Source organism: Typopeltis vanoorti, chromosome 15 (assembly GCF_054136105.1).
Source record: "Typopeltis vanoorti isolate ZY-2024b chromosome 15, IOZ_Tvanoo_1.0, whole genome shotgun sequence".
Classification (NCBI taxonomy): domain Eukaryota; kingdom Metazoa; phylum Arthropoda; class Arachnida; order Uropygi; family Thelyphonidae; genus Typopeltis; species Typopeltis vanoorti.
This window is the reverse complement of record NC_143563.1, coordinates 100345577-100351112: the sequence shown is the minus strand read 5'-3', so window position 1 is coordinate 100351112 and position 5536 is coordinate 100345577. Positions and strand designations below refer to the sequence as shown.

Below are 5536 nucleotides of genomic sequence, written 5' to 3'. Positions count from 1 at the left end.
CCGAAATTTTATGCATAAAATTTACTAAAGAGATTATAAACTATTAAAAATATTATTTAAGAAGATATAAATTCGACAATAGTTCCAATTTACCTCATCGAGAGAAGACACATAATGTTAATTACAAAACCAAGATTTCAGTCGCCACCTATTGAAAAGTCAATAATTTTCCATGAAACGGATTGCAGAAATTTGAAATAAAAATGCTCATTGATTGCCATAACGCAGGTCACAACAGTAAAATATCTCAGCCTTTAAGTACATGTACAGGGTGTCCCAAAATTCACGCAAGAAGTAATTTTGATAGAAAACACAGTTTTTTAATTAAAATTGTAATTTCTTATTGATTCATAAAGTATACAGTATAGGGTTATGCATGGAATAGCATATCGGGTAAATGGCCTCCACGGCTTTGCTGGCACATACGCACTCTTTTGTCGAAATTTTCCATGACCGTTTTGCATAACTGTGGCTGAATTTCGTTGATACAGCGCTCAATTTCCTCCTTCAAGGCGTGGGTGGTCGTGGGCGTGTTGGCATAAACCTTAGACTTCAAAAAATCCCAAAGAAAAAAGTCCAACGGCGTTAAGTCACATGATCTGGGCGGCCAATTCTGATCACCAAAACGGGAAATTACACGACCAGGAAATGACTCATGCAGTAATTGAATTGTTTCTCGGGCTGTATGGCATGTGGCACCGTCTTGTTGAAACCACATGTCGTCCACATCCATATCTTGCAATTTAGGTACAAAAAACTGGATTATCATGTCGCGATAGCGAGCACCATTAACTGTTATTGCCTTACCAGCTGCATTTTCGAAGAAGAATGGACCGATGATTCCTCCAGCCCTAAATCCGCACCAAACAGTGACACGTTGTGGATGCATTTGTTTCTCAACAATCACTCGTGGATTTTCTGAACCCCAAATGCAACAATTTTGTCGATTAACGAAGCCATCAAGATGAAAATGAGCCTCATCGCTGAAGATGATTTTGTTCGAAAAATAAGCATCCACTTGTTGTTGTTCCATAATCCATTCAACGAACTCTCTTCGCTGTGTGTGGTCAGTAGGCTTCAGTTCTTGAGTCAATTGAACTTTGTAAGCATAAAGATGCAAATCTTTCGTGAGAATACTCTGTAGAGAGCTTCTTGAAATGCCCAATTCAAAACCACGGTGCCGAATTGATGTTCCTGGACTCTCAGCAACATTCTCACGAATTGCTTCGATGTTTTCTGTTGAACGACTTGTTGAAGGACGGCCAGAGTGTATAAGATCACTAATTGATCCAGTTTCCTTGAATTTTTTAATTAATCTTTTCACAGTTGATGAAGTTAAATTACTATTGCGACCATATTTTGTATGAAAATTGCGAAACTGTAGCTGCCAAACCTTCATTATTTTTAAAATATTGCTCAACAATGAAAATGCGTTGTTCTTTCGTGTAGCGCTCCATTTTTAATAATCCTGAACTGTCAGCTGTCACGCTGTCTTTCTTTTCTCGTTGGCAACACTTTACCACACAAATGGCGCTAAATTTAAATCTTGCGTGAATTTTGGGACACCCTTTATATCACGATATGAAATGGGCTAGACATATTAATTATCTTCGAAAGAAATTAAGAACTGTCGCAGCGAAATTATTCCAAACTAGAGATATAGTTCCACTCAACATTAAAATCCTGATATACAAATCTTTAGATGAAACAGTAATCCATTAATGGCCTGACTGTATACAAAACAGCAGCTGAATTTCTAAATACAGAAGCCGAATAACCCGAGAGAGAGAGAGAGAGTTGTGCGAAGGACAAGCTAAAACTGTAACAATTTTGCATAGCTAAAAGAAAGCGGTGCAGTTCCTGAATATTCCTTCTTTTACGACTTTGCATGTTAGCAATACGGTACTACTACAAAGGGCAATACAGAGCACCCCAAGAATCAACTTATGTTGTTCGTCAACACGCAAGTCCCCATGGCCAAGCTCTATAAATTACTACATACCTTCTGATAAATGTATTCCAGTGAACCAATGAACGATCTCCACCTACAGACCTGAACATATTCCGTGGTCTCTCTCTCTCTCTCTACAGAAATTATACATAAAGAAGGTGTCCTAGAAATTACATCATGTGATACGATTCTTCTTCTTTGAGTGCCATCTCCTATCGGAGGTCGGCGACCACCTTGGCAAATTTTGAGCGATTCTCAGCTATTCTGAGCAGTCTCTCAGAGTTCATACCAGTCCACTGTCTGATATCTGCCAGCCAAGATTTTCTTCGTCTTCCTTGTCCTCTTCTTCCATTTATCTTCCCTTTTATAATCAATTGAAGTATCTTATATTTTTCATTACGAAGTAGGTGACCAAGATATGCAGTTTTCCTTCTTTTTATGGTATCTAAAAGTTCACGTGATTTTCCCCATTTGTTCCAGTACTTCCTGATTGGACGTTTTTGTTGTCCATGGGTTAACATTCGTCTGTATAACCACATCTCAAAGGCTTCAAGTCTTTTTATTGATGTTGTCTTCAAGGCCCAAGTTTCTGCACCGTACAGCAGTACAGACCATACATAACATTTAACCATGCGTACTCTAAGCTCTAAGTTTAAACTGCGGTTACACAGTGTTGATTTCATCAAGAGAAAAGTTTTTCTTGCCATTTCAATTCTAACTTTTATTTCCATTTCTGGATTGCAATCTTCATTTAACCAGCATCCGAGATATTTAAACTTTGCCACTCTTTCTGTTTGTTTCCTATTTAAAGAAAGTGCTAAATTAAGAATTGGTTTCTTACTTATGACCATGAATTTAGTTTTGGTGATATTTATTTTTAATCCCATTTTTTCACTCTCTGCATTTATTAGTTCCAAAAGATTTTGAAGATCCTGAATATTGTCAGCCAGAAGAGCTGTATCATCGGCATATCGGATGTTACTGATGATTTCACCATTTACACTAATCCCTTCCTTTCTTCCTTCCAAGACTTTTTGAAATATGGCTTCTGAGTAGATGTTAAAACGAAGAGGTGACAGCACACATCCTTGCCTTACTCCTCGTTTGATGTTAATGGAGTCTGTAATAATGTCATCAACTTGAACAGATGCCTTTTGGTTCAAATATAATTTGAATGATCCTGATGTCTTTACCATCTAATTCAATTCTTTTTAATAGTACAATCATTTTAGCATGTTGGACTTTGTCAAATGCTTTCTCAAAGTCGATGAAGCAAATGAGTATTACCTTGTTTTGGTCAATACATTTTTCAAATAAGATCTGAGAACAGAAAAGGGCCTCTCTTGTTCCCAAGCCGTTTCTAAAGCCGAATTGAGTATCACTGATGGTGTCTTCACATTTTCTGTATATTCTTTTTTGAATTATTTTCAGAAACATTTTGAGAACGTGACTCATTAGGCTGATCATTCTATAGTCATTACAAGTTTTCGCATTTACTTTTTTAGGTAGCATGATGAAGGTCGACTGTAACCAGTCTTGAGGGATTATGCCTGTATCGTAGATCTTATTAAATAGCTTTACTAATATGTTAATGTTGTCACCTTCTAATAACGTTACTATTTCTGCTGGTATTCTATCTGGTCCCATGGCTTTACCATTTTTAGCTGAGTTTAATGCACATTCCACCTCTGATTTTAGAATACATGGACCCTCTATATGTTCATAAGTATTTTCTGGGTTCTGTCTGCTATCAGTAAAGAGTTCTTCTATATATTTCACCCATTCTTGTATTTTGTCATCCTTTTTGGATATAATTTCTCCCTTTTTGTTTCGAAGGATACATAATTGTTTTTTCTTATATATACCTGAGGTCTGAGGTGATACGATTAAGTGATAAAAAACTGTTAACTAACTACGATGATACCTTCATAATGACTACCCAAGTAACTTCCAGTGTACCAGTTAGAACTGCGATTATTTATAGCGTTACCTTTTAAATTATAAACTTATTGTTATTATTCTATACTCAATTAACAGAGCTCACTGTCAAAGAGTCACAAGAAACATTAACGGCGTAATTAAATCTTTGATTAGGAGAAGAGTTCAGTTCAAGGTTTATCCAAAGGCCTACAATTTGAATAGATATCATTCGTATGTGATATGTCCCTAATAGTGCTGTTTTTTTTTCCCTCTGGCGTTGAGATGGTGATATCTGGATCGCTCAACTTTTCCAGATGTTTCATAAATACTGTTGGTGTTCCTCCTAACTCTGACATTACTCGATCCCTATACTTGGTCTATTTTCATGCATTTTTTTCTTCTACTCTACTATCCCTTTGTAGTGCCTACGTCAATAAACTATATGTTTTTCAACTATGGTGATATCTGACATATTATGTTCCAGATGTCTATCTGCCTAAATTGTAAGTCCCATAGTATCTTTGCATTTGCATTTTCAATAACGTTTTCAAAAGTGGATTGTTCCCAAGGGGTTTTGCAAGTTGGGAAACGATATTTCCTACACAAGCTCCAACGTATCGCTTTTGCGATAACAGCTTTTTTATCGTCTGTATGAATAATCTTTCTGGGTTCCTCATTAAAATACAAAGTTCTCAAGATTATGCCTGTTCAGAAACAAACTCGTACTGGCCGAACTACATTTAAGGCTTTTGTAACAATAAGAGACTCAAATGGCCATGTGGCTCTTGGGATTAAATATTCCAAAGGAGTAGTTACAGCTATTCGAGGAGCAATAATCTCGGATAAATTATAATTATACAGGTATTACTGATAATTATCAGTAATACCTCTGCATAGAGGATATTAGGTAAATAATATTGGGGAAACCACACACTGTTCCCTATAAGGTACTGACAAGTGTGAAAATGTTTTGACAAGACTTATACCTGTTCCTAGAGGTAAAGATATTGTTTCTGCTCCAGTCCGTAAAAAATTTTTGACTATGGCTGGAACTGAAGACTGCTACACATCTTCTAGACATCGCAAGTAATTCCGCTTCAACACTTGGGAATTTTGCTAAAGTAACTGATCTGGCAATTCAACAGACATACAGCTACGAGCCTCGTATTTCATCCCTGATTTGCGACATGAAAAGGAACTAATAAAAATTCCTTATCATGAATTTAGTGACTACCTGATGACTTACAAACCCATAGGTGCTGCGCAAAGTGGCAAAGTGATGACCGAGCGGATTGAAATTTGAATATACTGAAATAAACTTGAAGTATTTTCAAAAAAATATTATTAAATATACATGTTTATCAAAAATGAATGTGCTCTACATTTTGTGCTGAACAATTGATGTAATCACAATGTTTTAATTGTATATATGTCTACTTGTATTATTATCGATGTTGTTACTTTTAACAGGACAAGTTTAAGTAACTTATGCTATTGTATTTTTATTTAAATTCAGCAGATGCACTGGCATTTGAGAACGTTTCTCCTTGTGAAATGCATGGGCTTGAGTTATTTATTTATTTATTTATTCGTATGGAGTTTTCTCCCTTTTTCTCCCCCGTCCCTATTGGGGCGAGTTGAGCCCCCTCATGGGGGGTTTAAGTA

At 36.3% G+C, this 5536-nt stretch overlaps 1 pseudogene; it reads left to right on the top strand.

The window, feature by feature from the left end:
• Positions 1-4535: 4535 nt before the first annotated feature.
• On the top strand, positions 4536-5174 carry LOC150099029 (small ribosomal subunit protein uS5 pseudogene; annotated as a pseudogene).
• The last annotated feature ends 362 nt before the right edge of the window (positions 5175-5536 follow it).